Genomic DNA, 18,895 nt, shown 5'->3' on the forward strand with positions numbered 1-18,895 from the left:
ACAAACAAAACTATCACCCAATATTTCAGTCAGAACAGAAAAATATTCTATGTTCTCCCGAGATCAGACAAGATCCGGAGTATTCAGTGAGGTATGGCTGGAGACAATATTCTATATTCTAATAACATGTTACTGAACTTCATGGCACTGCTGGATATGCATATCAAAATTTGTCAAATGGAGTTGGAAGCAGCAAAAAGTTGGAAAGACCTGTAACGAGACTTCAGGTTCATGATAGAATTTGAATGCTAGAAAGACCTTGAGAATGATGCCAAGGTAGCACAGTCAGATTGAGGATGATGAAATTAAAGGTCAGAAGAGTGAAAATATGGCACTCTAACTTTTGTAAAGCTACTATATGGTAAGGTCAGAAGCAGACTATGTTCTTTCCACACTATCAGGATGTAGTTAACACACAGCTCACCTGCAAAACCCACAGCTTATAGCATCCCATATAAAAGCAGCTGTTATTTTCTCCTGAATAATATATAAAATGGTTTCACATATGAAAAAGAATAAATCAGATTGTTCTCAATAATTCATATATAAATTATATTTTTATTTCTCATCCACTGCCTCTTTCTCTTTCAACCTTGTCAACTTTCTATTCCTCCTTACTTATGTTATTAATTTTATTTTGTTATATTTACATAATTTATTTTAATGAGAGAGATACAGGGAGAGGGTCAGACAGACACATACCAGTGTACTGCTCAGCTCTGGCTTACCAGGTGAGGGTTGGGACTAAACCAGGGACATCGATCATAAAAGTGTTTTTGCATAACCACTGTGGTATCTTCCCAACACTATTGTAATATATATATATATATAAATTTTGTTTCTAACCAGTGTACTTCTCAGCTCTGGCTTAAAAAAGTGCACAAGTTTGAACCCTAGAGTCCAGAACTCTAGGACCTCAAGTCTAACTTTTTTTCCCCTCCTCCTCCTCTTTTTAACATCATTGCTGGGACTTGATAACCACAAGACTCCACTATTCCTGGTGTCCATCCCCCTCCTTTTTCTTTCTTTTTTGATAGAAGGTGAGAAACAGAGGTAGAGTGGGAAGGGGAAACACAAAAAAGAGACACCTGCAGTAGTGCTCCATCACTTGTGAGGCCTCACCCTTGCAGACACGGACTGGGGGCTTAAACCCAGATGATAACATGTGAGCTCCACCACCAGGTCCCATGCATGAAAATCTTTCATATAACTATGCTGCCTCCCAGAGTCCTCATTTCTCCCCCACAAATTATGATATTCAGCACATGTAGGAACAAAACAAGAGATAATACTAATATTTTTCAGTCTCATGATCGGGCCTATTACTATTACAAGATCAAGAAACAAAGTCAATCTTATCTCTAATATATAAAGCAAAAACAAATATATAGGAATATTAATAGCCAAGGAGTTTGTTCATCTGCCTCTTTATCCTTCTACTTCATGAATATTCTTTACTTCTATTTACCAAGGTAATTTTAATAAATTTCTTACAGACTGTTTCATGGTCAACTTAATTCTATATTCTTTATCAATCAGGATTCCTGCCTTCACCCCACAAATATTCCAATTTTCTGACTCAAATCACAGTTGGATATTTAAACACTGGGAATTTTTCTTCATCTCAACTATGACTCAAATTCGAAAAAACATCATCTCACTAGAACTTTTTAAATGGACTTTTCCTCATTTTCTTTATTCCTTCTGTTCCTTATTACTCATCTATTTCCCTAACTTTTCACCTCTGAGTAGTCAGTCAGTAAGACTGTGAAAGATAAATTATATTAGTGTCATCAAGGAAGCTCACCTGGATAATGTAACTGCTGTGGCCTGTGTTTGATCCAGTTTTCTGCCTAAACCTACTGCACTAGTAGAAACTTCAGTGCTGTGGTAACTTTCCCTCTCTATCTCTGTCTCTGTCTTTCTTATATAAAGAACTCACTTAGAGTGATGAAGTCCTGAGAATTATTTTAAAAATTAAGAACAAACTATATCAACTTGGCCCACTACTTCTTTTGCCACTCTGAACAAAATACAGACTCTATTAAATATTCACTTTTATGTTTCAACTTAGGGACCTCCTCAGATAATAAGTTATATTCAGTCACATTCAGGCCTCTGAACTCTGTTCATCTTAACCTGAAAGTTCTTCCCCTGAGATATTTGCACAATGAGTTCCTCTTGCATTTAGACCTTGGTCACAATATTATTATCTAAGACTGACCGTTTGCAAAGAAATGTTACTGGAACCCCCACATCATAACTTTCTGTTCTCTTTACTTCGTATTACTTACTACCTTGAAAGAAGCTTCTTTAGTTTGTTATCTGGTTTTGTTTATTTTGACCCACTAAGAGATAAGGTGAAGAGAAATGCCTATACTTTAAATATAATCAAGATATTTCTGTCTTCTTTCCATAAAACCTAGAAGACAGCTTGGTTTGAAGTGCTTCTCTGTAAAATACCTGTTGGGTACTATGGGAAAGGCTAGGCTGTAAAACAAACCACAGTTTAATAGGTTTGTGATTACAAAATCTGCAGAGTCTGTTAAATGTGAATGTGTAAACTGCACAGTTATTTTCTATGAGAGTATTATTTATCCAGCACATTTCAGACATATTAGACCCACATTCCTGCTCATTATTTTACATAAATAAAAAAGAACACTGTTAAATACCAGATCTCTAGACTCTGATACCTAGAGTCTTATGTCTTATGTAAGGTTGAATCTTTTTTTTTTTTTTTTTTTTGCCTCCAGGGTTATCACTGGGGCTTGGTGTCTGCACTAAGAATCCACTGGTCCTGGAGGCTAGTTTTTCCCTTTTGTTGCCTTTGTTGTTATTATTATTGTTGTTATTGCTGTTGTTAGATAGGACAGAGAGAAATATAGAGAAGGGAAGTCAGAGAGGGGGAGAAAAAGATCGACACCTGCAGACCTACTTCACCACTTGTGAAGCCAGCCCACTGCAGGTGGGGAGCCAGGGCTCCAACTAGGATACCCTTACACTGATCCTTGCGCTTTGCACCATGTGCGCTTAACTTGCTGCGCTATTGCCTGGGCCCCCATAAGGTTGAAATTTAACACCAAGAATTAACTGAGAGGGACCAGGTGGTGGCACATCTGGTTGAAAGCACATGTTACAGTGCCCAAGGAACCTGGTTCGAGCCCCCGGTCCCCACCTGCATGAGGAAAGCTTCACAAGTGATGAAGTAGGACTGCAGGGGTCTATCTCTCCCCTCTACATTTCTGACTATCTCTATCCAATAAATAAATAAAAATAATAAAAAATTTTTAAAAAATGAGAAATTTTTTTAACTGAGAAAGTTGAACAGTCTTCTGTATTTCACTATGCATTTTCTATTTCTACTCCACCTCTACAATACCGATGTTTCCACTTCTGTCCAAACATTTGCTTGAGCTTGAAAATTTGCCTGATAATTCATTGTATATTCACTTCAACTTGTTCTTCAAAATGACTGATGTTGGGAAGTTATTTTATTTAGGGTAGCAATTACCAAAGTCACACTATACAGTAAAACTCACATTGCTCAGACTCTCAGCAATGTGTGTGTTTGTGTGTCTCTGTGTGTGTTTACAAAGTCTCCAAATTGTCAAAACATGTATTGGGCACCCAGCCTGAGAACCAGGGCTATAGATATAAAATTCTAGTCGGATTTTCTTATATTTCTGATTCAATCTTCCTGAATACTCCTGGCAAGCTAATACAATCCTCAATTATTATTTTTTGCAGTTAACAGCTGGGTGATGAAATAGATAATGTTCCAAATACTCTCACATTTTTTAACTTAATGTGCTAGAAGATGCCACCATGACAATATCAGAATTTGATGAAATTAGAGGAAACAGTGATAACAGAAAGAAAAAACAAGGAAGTTTAAAAATTGAAATCTTTCACATTTTACTTTTTTATGATTCACTTAAATTTAGGGAATATAAAAATGATAAGACTCTTAATTTGTATTGGTAGTATATATCTTGATATATTAAAAAGTTTAAGCAGGCATTTCTAATATAGGTCAAGAAAAATTTTGAGCTGGGGGTGCGATATTTACCATATTGTAGTCATGAACAGATTTTTAAAATAGAGTATTTATTTTATAATAAATTTTAAAATAGACGCCTGGGGCATAAAACACATGACTTATCATATGATATGTGAAGGCTTGAGTTTGATCCCTGGCATCACATAGAAGCACCATGGACAGAATCAAGGACAGAAAGAAGTAGAACTCTATGGATAGCAGAATGGTGCCATACTCCCTTCCCTGCAAAAAAAGAAAAAAATGAGAACCAGAGGCACATCAGCAGCATTATACATGTGTGAGACTCTGGTTTCAACTCGGTACAACATAAAGATATTTCAAAAATAATAATCAGGGAGTCGGGTGGTAGTGCAGCGGGTTAAGTGCACAGGGCGTAAAGAGCAAGGACCAGAGTAAGGATCCTGGTTCGAGCCCCCGGCTCCCCACCTACAGGGTAATTGCTTCAAAAGCAGTGAAGCAGGTCTGCAGGTGTCTATCTTTCTTTCCCCCTCTCTGTCTTCCCATCCTCTCTAGATTTCTCTCTTCCTATCCAACAACAAAAGAGAACAAATAAATAAATATTAAAATATTTAATATAATAATAATTAGTAGGATAAAGACATAATAAGTGTAAACTATGACAGAGGAGAAAGAAATGTCATTTAATACACTGGGGTACCTTCAACAACATCCTTAGGGCAACATCATTGGGTAAAATTGCATATTACTATTAACTAAATATCTAACTTAAAGCTGCTGTTTGTATAGTTTTGCTCCACCTGCTGAAATGTTTTAATACATGATATTCTGCTTTTTAATTCAATATCTTTTTTTTCAAGATGTTTGTGAATGAGGAATGGAATTGATGCTACATTACTTTCGAAAAAGTTCACTGCATACGATCAGGCTTTAAATGTATTTTTAATGTTTTTTATCTTTATTTATTTATTGTAGAGAGACAGCCAGAAATTGAGAGGGGGAAGGAATGACAGAGAGACATTTGTAGTCCTGCTTCACCATCATAAAGCTCTTCTCCTGCAGGTAGGGACTGGGGGCTCGAATCCAGGCCCTTATGCATTGTAACATGTGTGCACAACCAGGTGTGCCACCACCCAGCCTCCTTTTTTTTTTTTTTTTACTCAGGAGACCTTCCTTAATATTCTGTAAAGATTTTTTTCACATGATAACAATTAATTAAAATGCATGGATTTAAATCTCTCTAAGATATAATTTACGTTATTGCTCTTGTCTTCCCCTATATTATAGATTCTGAACTTACTATACATCTGAATTACTTGAGGTGCTGATTATACAAACAGATGGACTAAATAAAAAAAATAAACTTTTAAACTGTAAGACCAATTGGTGACTACCAGAAAAGAAGAGTAAAAGTGTGAGTAAATCAAGCAAAAGGTTGGCAAGAGGTATAGTGAAGGATAGAATTGGATGTTTAGTGTTGAACTTAGTATTTATAAACATATATTGACTTTTAATGATGCACACCTGAGACAGTGTTATAAATCAATGCAACATTAGTTATAAATAAAATTTGTGAGTAGAACCCTAAATCCTATATTTCTAAAGCAAGTCAAGCTAATTTGTTTTGTATATCTTGTTCCCTCTCTTCCAACATTCTTCAGGCATTTGGCTCCCCCCACCCACACACACACACAATTTATCCTACAAAGTTTCAAAAAGATATTTTAAGACATGGGGTTCACTAGAACTAACTTTCACATAGATAAGTAAGTGCCAAATGTGTTCTTTGTTACAAATCTAAATGTCCTTAACATGAAAGTTTGTACCTCATAGTCATACAGCAGAAATGTGTTATATAGCTTTAATATTTGCACCAAGCCTGTAAAGCAGTAATTTTTGTAGCCATCTTAAAACTAAGCATAATGAAAGCTATAGAGGTTATGTGCCTAAAGCCACAGAACTAGAAAGTGGCAGTATAAAGATTTAATTCCAGGCTTTTCTGACTGTATGGCCCATAATTTAAATAAGCCATCAAAAGGCTTCATTCTAACAGAATATGAAAGCAAACAACTCACCCTAGAGGAAACTTGGTATTTTGTCCCAGGCTTCCTTCCTCTTTTTATACTAGTTTATATTTAAAATCTCTGACATATTTGAGAGTAGTACAGCTTAGATTATTTCTGAACTGGGATATAGATCTACCAGTTGACTTTATAAAAAAAGGAATTATTCTACTAAACCTCACATTTTCTCAAAATTATTGGAGTAGAAAAATACAAGACAAATGTTCATAACCAAAAAAGACTTTTATACATCAATAGTAGCCTTCTACTAGATAAGAATTACTTTATCATTATGAACTACCTACAATTAAGATTAAGATGTATCTTACTTGATAAATACCATAAAGACTTAATTGCATTTTTCTTTTCTTTCATACCTGAAGATTTCCAAGCTCAATGAAGTGTCTATAGATTATTTAGAAATGTATTCTAATCAAAATAATTTATGGAGTTAATGAATAAAAGTTTTTCCCGGGATTTTAAGTATTTCTATTAGTGATTCTGAAGTTTATGAGGAGGTGTAATGGCATTAATTTCTTTTTCAAATATTAACTGAACAACTCATCTATGACAGCCAAGATGCATAAAGGGAGATGTCCATATGGCAGTTCATAAAGGCTTTCAAACACTGTTATAATAAATCAGAAACATGAGGCCAGTTATATGTGGCGATATAGCAGATATTGTAATTCCATATAAATTGGTCCAGCTCCCACCCAAATAAACAGTAACACAAGTAGAAATTTAACAAAGCAAACCAGAAAACATGAAAATCCCTGACCTCTCTGATTGTGAGAATCCATGTACCTTTTTCATATAATCTACCTTCATGTATAATTTATCTTGGCAGAGTAAACCAACACAGAGAAACTAAAAAGAAATGTTATCAACAGTCTATGTAATGGAAATCGGCTCTTTTTTCATGGTGTTAGTTATTAATCTCTTTCATTATTTGTTTGCAGAACTACCATTCTGAAGCATGTGTATTTTCATCACTCCTGGGTTGCTTTTTTTGTTCTTATTGAGAGATAGAGAGGGAAAGACTTCAATAGTACCTGAGTTCCTCCTGTCCTATGGCATCTTCCATGTGGTACTAAGACTTGAATGAGCAAAGTAAGACTCACAATCTAACTGGCAAGTCATCTCTTTGGTAACTAACTAAAACTGTATTTATCTATATGATGAGATTTAGAGAGGACAGATTATCATTTGGTTTGGCCTAAGTGTGCTGGAGAGCAAACTTAGGGTCTCCTACATGTAAGCCCTTTGCTTTGCTAATAAGCTACTGCCACATCTCTAGCAATAAATCCTTATTAAGTGTACCTTCAACAAGAATTTCTAAAAAAAGTACAAGAGAGGGGACTGGGCAGATAGCATAAGGCTTTTACAAGAAGATTTTCAGATGTTCATACCTGAGTCTCTGAAGTCCTACGTTCACTCCCCTGAACTACCGTAAGCCAGAGCCTAGAAGTGCTCTGACCTTTCTCTATTTGTCTTTCTGTGTCTCCCTTTCTCTTATTAAATTAAAAAATATTATTAGTCTTGTTGAACAAGATGTTGTAACTATGTCTACAAAAGTTACTCATCAAGAAACAAAAGATAAAGATTTAGGGGATATATTTTCAATAGAATACCACTCTGCAATTATAAAGATAATATTGTATCATTTAGGATGAAAGGAATGGAGCTAGAAGTTATTTGCTAAGTGAAATAAGTAAACAGGTGAAAGACAACTGCTGGATGGCTCCAACTCATATATGGAATACAGATAATTAAAATATATAAACTTTCAAAAAATAGTAACTGAATTTTCTCTTAACCTTTATGTAAATATGGTAGTTATCAGGGAAGGGAGCACAGGAACTTTGGTGGTGGGTGTGAGTTCTATATACACATATAAGGGTGTGAATCAGTACCCTGAAATTTTATTATGACTTTATAAACCAATGTTAAGTTACTATTAATAAGACTATATAAAAATTAAATATTCACCAAAAGTTGATTCTAAATGGAACATGAATATAATTTATAGTATAGAGAAACAGTAATAAGAATACAATAATCAAATTAGAAAGTTATATTTTATCTTGTGTGTATGATAACTAACATTTTTCTTTTTTAGAGTTCTTTTAAAATATATTTATTCATTTTGGATAGAAACAGAGAGAAGTTATGGATTGGGAGAGGCATACGGGAAAGTGGGCCCTGTCCAAGGGTTCCAGGACTGGGGGAAGTAGGGGCTCTATAGTGGAGATGTGAGGTTCCTGCTGTCTTAGGGTTCAAAAAGACAATCGATAGTTAATGTTATCATCACATTATTTGGTAATTGGGTTAACTTTGAAAAGTCCTTTTGTTAGGGTTTGCTGTACAGTATCCAGTATCTTGTATATAGCTGTGCTATTGGATGCTTCTAATCTACTTGGTCTAGGCTTTTGAGAGAGTCCGCATATCAAATACACAGTCTATATATTAAAAAGATTCAGTTTGTGTTTTGAAAAACTTTGAGACATACAATTGATTTTCCACCTCTCATATTAATTAACTACTGATTTATATATATATCTACATTTTGCTAGGAGTGATATATATTGCATCCACCGATCACAACCTAACCAACGCAACGATTGCCACCTCAACATGCTTCACCTCAGACTGTGTCCAGAGACTTCACGTGTGGAATGACAACCCTTCAGCTTCATTACTCGGGTGAGACCTTTCCTTTTATAGTACACTCTAATTTCATCTCAGGTGGTTCACTTTCTAACAAAGTCCCATAACCTAGATATACACCAATTTCTGTGAGAGAGAGCTTATGTTCACACGTATCCATAAACTACTGCAAAATATATACCTGAAAGCAGAAGTACACTAGAGTTTGCAGTGAGTATCTCCCTAACACTTCCTCTCCACTATTCCAAGCTTTGGGTCCATGATTGCTCAACAATTTGTTTGGCTTCGTATGTTAACTCTCTTTTCAATCACCAGGTTCCAGATGCCACCAGGATGCTGGCCAGGCTTCCCTGGATTGAAGACCCCACCAATGTGTCCTGGAGCTCAGCTTCCCCAGAGACCCACCCTACTAGGGAAAGAGAGAGGCAGACTGGGAGTATGGACCGACCAGTCAACGCCCATGTTCAGCGTGGAAGCAACTACAGAAGCCAGACCTTCTACCTTCTGCAACCCTCAATGACCCTGGGTCCATGCTCCCAGAAAGATAGAGAATGGGAAAGCTATCGGGGGTGGGGGGGGTATGGAGATTGGGTGGTGGGAATTGTGTGGAGTTGTACCCCTCCTACCCTATGGTTTTGTTAATTAATCCTTTCTTAAATAAAAAAAAAAGAAAGAAACAGAGAGAAGTTGATAAGGAAGGGGGGGCTAGAGAGGAAGATAGACAGAAACACTCACAACATTGCTTAACCATTTATGAAGCTTTTACCTGCAGATGGGGGCTTGAACTTGGGTCCTTACACACAGTAATGTGTGTGCTAAAGCAGGTACACAACCACCCAATCCCTATTTTTCAAAGAGTATAGGTCACTGGGTGATATCTCATCCAGTAGAGTGCGTACTTTACTATGCACCATGTATGAGGACATGGGTTTGAGTCCCTGGCACCATATGTGTGGCACTAGGAGAAACTTCATAAATGATGAAACAGTCTCTCCTTCTATCTCTCTTTCTCCTTCTCCTCTGCGCTACCTTTCTGCTTCCATCTGAAATTAAAAGGAAAAAGTAGTTCACTAGAAGTAGTGGAATTGCCCATACATGGAGCTTCATTGATATGTAGTAATTAAGAGTATAGACCCTAGCACTGCCACAAGCCAAAGCTAAGCACTGCTCTGGTAAATAAATAATACTCAATGAGGCTATGGAGAGACACAAGTTGTAAAATATATTGTTAAGGCTGCTTTTTTTTTTTTTAAACAAAGAATGGTTTGAATTCTCAAGACAGAAGGATCAAACAAGCAAGAGAGGAAAAGCAGATAAAAAATACAACTTTCACTGTAAAATATAACTATTTAGACAAGCAATAAACTACTTCACAAAGGATACATATACAGGAAATTAGGCTTAAATTACCAGAAGGGTAAAACTTTACAATTTTGTGGAAGGTTAATGTTGTGTTGAGACAGAAAATGCTTTTTAACTAATAAATAATAATATAATGGTAGTGGCAGCCTAGAGAACTCTGAATAACCTCCTGATAGAAAAGTCACAGAAAATGAAAAGTCAGGAATGAAGTGCAAGAAAACATTAAATGTCCAAGATCTTGGGGAAAAGAGAAAACCCAAGAGATTCCTACTTTTGATACTCTTTTCTTTGTACAGGAAACTAAGTGATTGAAACTGAGGACTTCAGCAAATCTTCTGACAATTTCATAGGACCAGAACCAATTTAGTTTGTCTAAACTAATGTAGGACTACACTACATTTCTATGGGTTTTAATCAGAACTTCGAGAGTCTATAATTTAGAATAAAGAGTAAGCCTGAGGGTAACAACTCCTTAAAGAAATATAACCATCCCAGAAATTGTAGTAACATGTCCAGAGATATGCAGTATTCCTTGTTTCCTGCATAAATAAATACAATTAACTACGTAGAAAGTTATCTTTCAGATTAGGTGTTAATTTTTCATATATAATGTCCTACATATTGTAAAAAGGAATAAAAGGTAGTAATACAATTTTCAGGGAATATTTATAGTCTTAAATATGCATACACACTAATTAACTGAAAAGGAAATAAAACAAAAAGCTGGTCAAGCTGGAAATCACTGAATTTTCTTAGTCCCATCAGAAAATTGAAGTTACACATAGAGGAGGAAATACAGAATTATCTTTCTCACCCTGCCAGAATAGGAAAAAACAAGAAAACAGATGTCTACAATCTATGAAATGAATTAAAAGACATTTTTGATCTTCAACTTTCCCATTTCCATAACTGAGAAAAAAATGTGTTGACTATATCACTCAAAATATGGTATTTTATTATTATATCAGCACAGGTTTATTAACATGCATGGCAAACCACCATCCAAAGAACTAGAGGCATTGTGTCATGAAGTACTAAGAATGCTTCTGTGGTGATTCTGATGTTTTGATGAAGGAGAATAAGAAACTTCCAAGGACTACTGTTTCAGAGGTTCAGTGGAGTTTACTTTCAGAAACATGTGTATGTTCTGTGTGAACATAGGTGATCACTGAGGCAAGAGAAAGAAACCCTTATACACACAGAAGGAAGGTGAACACTGAAATGGGTTGAGAGCATCCTCAATAACAAAGCAGATTACAGTTAAGACTTAAAGTCCTACTAAAAGCACTGACATTTAACTGTGACTATCACTCCCTCATACTGTACTATCACACCAACCAAACCACTGCATAATACTAGGTAATGACAGAAATAACTCATAACACAGACCACCGATGAAAAGGATTTGGAGTCTACAGGAAAGACAAAAACCAATTACTAGACGAGTATGAAGTTTCTAAGACCCATGAACAATGAAAAACCATTTCCTAGCCAGATTAATATTAATCTGCACACCTGTTTAGCTCCATACCATTATAGAATATAACATGTTTAGAGGGTTTTTTTTTTTGTTTGTTCATTTAAGTGCTAGACATACCAAGAAGCAAGGAAAACCATCTACTACAGAGACAAAAAAAAATCATCAGGACAAAATTCATATATGTCACAGATATCAGAATTACCATCCCATAAATTAAAATTATTCTAATATATTTACTAAGGACTTTCAGGGGAAAAATGGACAACATAGCTCCCTATTATAGGAAAGGGGAATATTGTTGACTGTAAATCCCATCAATATGATGTGGTCTGGAGCCCATATTCAGCTTTGGAGCCTATGTGACCTCTGCATCCCTATAGATCTGAGCTCACATTCTGTGGTCATGAGTAGGAACATTCCAAGCTGCCCCAATATCGACCCATCTTCCTCAGGTGTAGCAAAGAGTATGTTGTCCATCCTCCCTTCAGAGGATGGAACATTCTCTACTGTTGTTGATTCACAAAAAAGAAAGAGGAAAAAAAAACTAATATAGCCATAGGCCTTTTGGAATATAACTAAAGTATGCCTACTAGATATCTACAAAAAGGAGAAACCCCCAACTCTTCATCTGCACTATTCCAGCCTTTAGGTTTATGATTGTTCAACAAATTGTTTGGCTTTGTATGCTAACTCTCTTTTCAACCATCAGGTTCCAGATGCTATCATGATGCCGACCAGACTTCCCTGGACAGACAACCCCACCAATGTGTACTAGAGTTCCGCTTCCCAAAGCCCTGCCCCAGTAGGGAAAGAGAGAGGCAGGCTGAGAGTATCGATCGACCTGTCAATGCCCATGTTCAGTGGGGAAGCAATTAAAGAAGCCAGACCTTCCACCTTCTGCATCCCACAATGACCTTGGGTCCATACTCCCAGAGGGTTAAAGAATAGGAAAGCTATCAGAGGAGGGGATGTGAACGGAGTTCTGGTGGTGGGAATTGTGTGGAGTTGTACCCCTCTTATCCTATGGCTTTGTCAATGCTTCCTTTTTATAAATAAAAAAAAAAGTGGACAACATAAAAAAGCATATGAGTTATATGTAATAAAGAGGAAAACTTTAAGAACTAATGGGAAATACTAGAATCCAAAAACATAATTGAAATTAAGGGTGCAGGTCCTGGAATATGATGGCAGAGGAAGACCTAGAGGGGGCTGCATTGTTGTTTTATTTTTTAAAGAATCTACATTTTTATTTATACTTTTTAAATCTTTATTTATTGGATAGAGATAGCCAGAAATCGAGAGGGAAGGGAGTTATAGAAAAGGAGAGAGACAGAGAGACACCTGCAGCACTGTTTCACCACTTGCAAAGCTTTCTCCCTGCTGGTGCGGACATAAGGCTCGAACCCGGGTCCTTGTGCATTGTAATATGTGCACTCAACCAGGTGCTCCACCACCTGGCCCCAGGTTGAACTATTATGTAGAAAAATGACAAATGTTACACAAGCACAAACTACTGTATTATACTATTGCCTCTAAATGATTAATCCCCTAATAAAGGAAACAAATAAATAATTGTTGATAGTTTCATGTCAAAACAGAAACCAACTGCCACAATATTAGAGACTGTACAAAGTGCACTGTAAGATGCTAAGACTACCATTATTGTCACCCTGCTTTTTGTTTTGTTTTCATTAAAGCAATAAGTCTAAAAAAAAATTGCAGAAAATGTAAGACTATCTGAGAGAAACAGGGACATTATGTAATAACATTATGTAATGATAAATAGATAAATTTAACAAAATGGTGCATGTGGATGTATCTAACAACAAATTGTCAGAATGTATAATAAAAAAACCAGTCAAGACTGCAAAGAAAAATACATAGATCCATTATTATAGTTGTATAAATTGATATAAAAAGAGGGAAAAAACACCCTATATGAATATAGGAAAAATTTATGTCAACGTGAATCAACTGGATCAATTTTATATTTAGAGTGTTACATCCAGCAATAACATAAACAACCTTTACAAACTGATAGTAAATCAAGATATTCCATGTTATGTACCCTAATATGCCCTCACAAGTCTAGAAAAATATAAATCATACCAAGTAAGCTCTCAAATAATAATAGAATTAAAGTAGAATGATGAAATTAAATTATTAGCTGAAATATCACTAGAAAGCTTCAAAGTACTTAGAAATTACCTAAATTAAGACAGAAGTCTCAAGTGAATTTTAAAATTCATCTAAATGAAAACACAATTAGCAAATTTTGTGGGCTACAATAGTATTTATAAAATTTAAATGTATGCAGAAAATACCTTAAACAATCTGTTTTTTTAATTTAATAAGTATAGAGTATACAGCAACTTAAGTCTAAAATAATAGTAAAAATACAAAAAAGAACATAAATTAATGAAATTTAAAGCAAGAAATATTAAAGGAGACAAAAAGCTATTGCTTTAAAGATCTGCTAAAATTAACAAATCTCTCCTCATACTCTGCCCTCAAAAAAGACAGAAGCTGTAAATTATCAATTTGCTAGAGAAAGAGAAGTCCTTGAGCACATGGGTATCAAAAAGGAAATGCTAATGATTAATAGTTAAGAATTTGAGGGATATATTCACTCCCATGTTCATAGCTGAATTATTCATAAACAGACAAACTATGGAAGCAAACTAAACACTCATTGACATATGACTGGATAAAAAAGTTTGGGGGCCATATAGTCAATGGGTACTATTCAGCAAATAAAAAAAGATGAAATTGTGTCCATAGAGAAGTTGATTACTTAGAAAAATTTCGACAAAGAAAAGGATATCCAGACATGGATAGACATAAATCTGGTATCAAAAACTAAGAAGATCCATATAAGATAAAAAAAAAAAAAAAAGAAAGAAAATAGCCTATCTTATTCATTGCAGAGATCCAAAAATCCCTAAATAAAATACTTGCAAACTTATTCTAGAATATATAAATATATAAAAAGTCTAATGAATCATAGTTCAATCCAAATTTATTTCAGTAACATATGGATCACTTAATATTTTAAAACCATACAGTGTAATTAATCAAACTAAAGAAATATGGCACTCTAAACAGATGCAGAAAGAGCAACTGACTAAACTTAACATCTACAAATGATTAAGTTTTAGTCAATTGGAGAATTTCTAATGCAGTAAAAGACAGCTACAAAGATCTTGCAACTAGTATCATGTGTAATGGGAAATACTGAAAAATGCTGTGGTTCTGGAAATGAGGCAAATGTTTTCCAGACCTTTCCATTCAAAACATAGTAAATGTTTTAGTTAACACAATGAAGTAAAAGTACTAAACAAATAAGAGGATTTGGGAAGGGACAAAAAATAACTGCAATTATTTATAGATTGCATGACTGTATACATAGAAACATTTTTTTAGGGAGACGGGCTGTAGCGCAGCGGGTTAAGCGCACATGGCGCAAAGCACAAGGACCAGCATAAGGATCCCGGTTTGAACCCCGGCTCCCCACATGCAGGGGAGTCGCTTCACAGGCGGTGAAGCAGGTCTGCAGGTGTCTGTCTTTCTCTCCTCCTCTCTGTCTTCCCCTCCTCTCTCCATTTCTCTCTGTCCTATACAACAACGATGACAACAATAATAACTACAACAATAAAACAACAAGGGCAACAAAAGGGAATAAATAAATAAAATAAATATTAAAAAAAAAGAAACATTTTTTTAAAAATATATAGATGGTCAGATTTCAAGGGCAGAGCTACGGAGCAGCAGCAGCTGTGTTTCTCTCCTCTCCTCTCCCGGGTCAACTAGGAATACCAAAGGAGATCATCTGGGACCACAATAAGACAGGACTAGAATGACTTCAGGAACCCACCAAATCACCGGTGAGTGCAAATACATGTGGCTCGTGGACAGAGAGGAGCCTAGGGAGAAATGAAGTGGCTAGTAACAGTCTGACAATTTACCAGTTGAGAAACCACCTCCAGTCTGTTTCACCAACAAAAAGATGGCTGAAGGAAGGAGAAGACTCTGCTAAGACTCACCAAATGTAACTGTGAGTCTCCATTATTACTGCTCTCAGAAGCCGAAGCAGCAGCTGGTAGGCCCTGTGCTGACACCAGGGGACAGAGAACTAACAAGGAAACTCAGGAGAACATCTACACTTGGTGGCCTAGTGGTGGGGCTTAGGGAGTCTCCTTGCATAACCACTGGACTATCTCTGCCCTACCTTGCTTTACCCCTTGGTCAGGAGTCAGTGATTAAGCTATGAAGCCTACTTATACTTTAAAGCCCTCAGGCTCCTATAGCCTACAGGGAAGAAAAAGAACAAAAGAGGTTTTAAGCCAATGTGCTCCAACTCAGGGATTAAAATAATATTTAAACAACTGTCAATTTCCACAACTGTGAACCCTTTAATTACCTTACTTAGAAACAAGTCAATCCAGGTAATATATATCAGTAATTTGAAAAGAATTGAGAGAGGGACTTCATAACATACTATATAGAATAGTTAAAACAACAAAAAGAAATATTGAAGAAATGAACCAGGAAAAGAGTCCAGCTAAAAGCCGACCAAAGGTTGAACCACAAAATAATGAGGTCAACATCCAAACACTAGTTAAGGAAATAATCACAGGAGTGAGTAAAGAGTTTGAAAGAATTGTCATCAGAGAAATGCAGAACAACAAATTAGACTCTGGAAGAAAACACTAATTATCTCAAGGTTATTAGAGAGCTGAAAGCTGAAATCATTAAGCTAAGAATAAAACTAGCTGAACAAGCTAAAACAGTATCAGAACAGGGTAACAAAATAGATGAACTCCAGAAAACAGTAGAGGGGAGAGAGAATAGAATCAATGAGGCTGAAGACAGAATTAGCAAGATTGAGGAAGAACTAGAGACAACTGAAAAATATGTAAGAGATCACAAAAAGATATTAAGAGATACTGAAAGCAACAACAGAGACCTATGGGATAATATATGCACTATTGGCTTACAAGAGGAAGAAAGAGAGGGAGGGGAAGAAAGCATGCTTCAGGACATATAGCTGAAAACTTCTCTAGTGTAGACAACATCAAAGACATAAAGGTCCAAGAATCCCAGAGGGTCCCAAACAGAATTAACCCAGACTTAAAGACACCAAGACACATCATATTTAGAATGGAAAGGAATAAGGATAAAGAAAGGATCCTGAAGGCTGCAAGAGAAAAACAAAGAGTCACCAACAGAAGAAAACCCATAAGATTAGCAGCAGACTTCACACAAACACTACAGGCCAGTAGAGAATGGAAAAATATCTATCGAGTGCTCAGTGAGAAAGGCTTTCAACTAAGACTACTGTAACCTGCTAAACTGTAATTCAGACTAGATGGAGACTTAAAAACCTTCTCAGACAAGCAACAGTTGAAAGTATCAACTATCACCAAGCCTGCCCTGAAATAAGTTCTGATAAATCTCCTATAAACAGTCAGACCACTAAAATATGCCATCTATCAGAAGGCTCTAAAAATCTATAAGAATGGCATTAAAATATCTTCAATTTTTGATATCAATAACTGTCAATGGCCTGAATTTGCCTATTAAAAGGCACAGAGTAGGATCAGAAAACACAACCCAACAATATGATGCCTACAGGAAACCCACCTAACTAAACAAGACAAACACAGACTCAAAAAGAAAGGATGGAAAACTATCATACAGGCCACCAGCCTACGAAAAAAAGGGCAGGAACAGTTATTCTCATATCTAACAGATAGACTTTAAAATAAATTATATTTAAAAATTTAGGGATGGACATTACTTAATGCTCAGAGGATCAGTCAATCAAGAGGACTTAACAATTACTAACATCTATGCACCCAATGAGAAGCCATCTAAATACATCCAACATCTATTGAAAGAGCTACAGCAATATATTAACAGTGACACAGTCATAATAGGGGACTTCAACACCCCACTCTCTCAACTTGACAGATCATCCAGGCAGAAAATTAATAAAGACATAAGGGAGCTAAGTGAGGAAATAGATAAACTAGAACTATTGGACATTTTTCAGAGGCACCCATCCCAAGAAACTGAAATGAATATTCTACTCAAATCCACATGGGTCATTCTTAAGGATAGACCATATGTTAGGCCACAAAGACAGCATTAGCAAATTCAAGAGCATTGAAATCATCCCAACCATCTTCTCAGACCACAGTGGAACTAAACTAACACTTAACAATCAACAAAAAGATTTGTGATAGCCCCAAAATGTGGAAGCTCAACACTACACTCCTTAACAACTACTGGGTCAAAGAGGAAATAAAGGAAGAAATAAAATGTTTCAAGAGTTCAGTGAAAATTAAGACACAAGCTATGAAAATATTTGGGACACATTTAAGGCAGTACTCAGAAGGAAGTTCAGAGCCATACAAGCACACATTAGTAAACAAACAAAAAAATCACAAATAAACAGTCTGATTGCACATCTTAGAGACCTACAAGAAGATGAAAAACAAAGGAACCCTGAAGCAACCAGAAGGACAGATCATTAAAGTTAGGGTAGAAATAAATAACATTGAAAATAAGAAAACCATACAAAAGATCAATGGAAATAAATTTTGGTTCTTCGAAAGCGTGAACAAAATCGACAAACTTTTAGCCAGACTATCAAAACAAAAAGGGAGAAGACCCAAAAAAATTGTATCATAAATGAAAGAGGAGATATCACAACAGACGCTGCAGAAGTTCAACATATCATGTGAGACTTCTAAGAACAATTATATGCCACCAAGCTAGACAACCTGGAAGAAATGGACGATTTCCTAGACACCTACCAACTTCCAAAACTAAGTAAAGAGGAAGTGGATAACATGAACAGGCCCATCACAGCTAATGAAATTGAAACAGTTATCAAAAATCTCCCCAAAAATAAAAGTCCTGGGCCAGATGGTTTTACAAATGAATTCTACAAAACCTTCAAAGAAAAACTAATACCTCTACTTTTAAAAGTCTTCCAGAAGATTGAAGACACTGGAATACTCTCTTCCACCTTCTATGTACCCAGCATCACTCTGATACCAAAAGCAGACAGGGACACAACCAAAAAAGAAAAATTACAGACCAATATCTCTGATGAACATAGATGCTAAAATATTGATCAAAACTCTAGCCAACCAGATACAGCAGTATATTAAAAAGATTGTTCATCATGACCAAGTGGGTTTTATCCCAGGCATGCAAGGTTGGTTTAATATATGTAAATCAATCAACGTAATCCACAACATCAATAAAAGCAAGACCAAAAACCACATG

At 35.8% G+C, this 18,895-nt stretch overlaps 1 protein-coding gene across 1 annotated transcript in view; it reads right to left on the minus strand.

Moving 5' to 3' along the window:
* CNTNAP4 (contactin associated protein family member 4) overlaps positions 1–18,895 on the minus strand; it is a 340,865-nt gene that overhangs the window by 145,618 nt on the left and 176,352 nt on the right. The gene's annotated exons all lie outside the window — the stretch shown is intronic.

The sequence above is a fragment of the Erinaceus europaeus genome, chromosome 2 (assembly GCF_950295315.1).
Source record: "Erinaceus europaeus chromosome 2, mEriEur2.1, whole genome shotgun sequence".
Lineage (NCBI taxonomy): Eukaryota > Metazoa > Chordata > Mammalia > Eulipotyphla > Erinaceidae > Erinaceus > Erinaceus europaeus.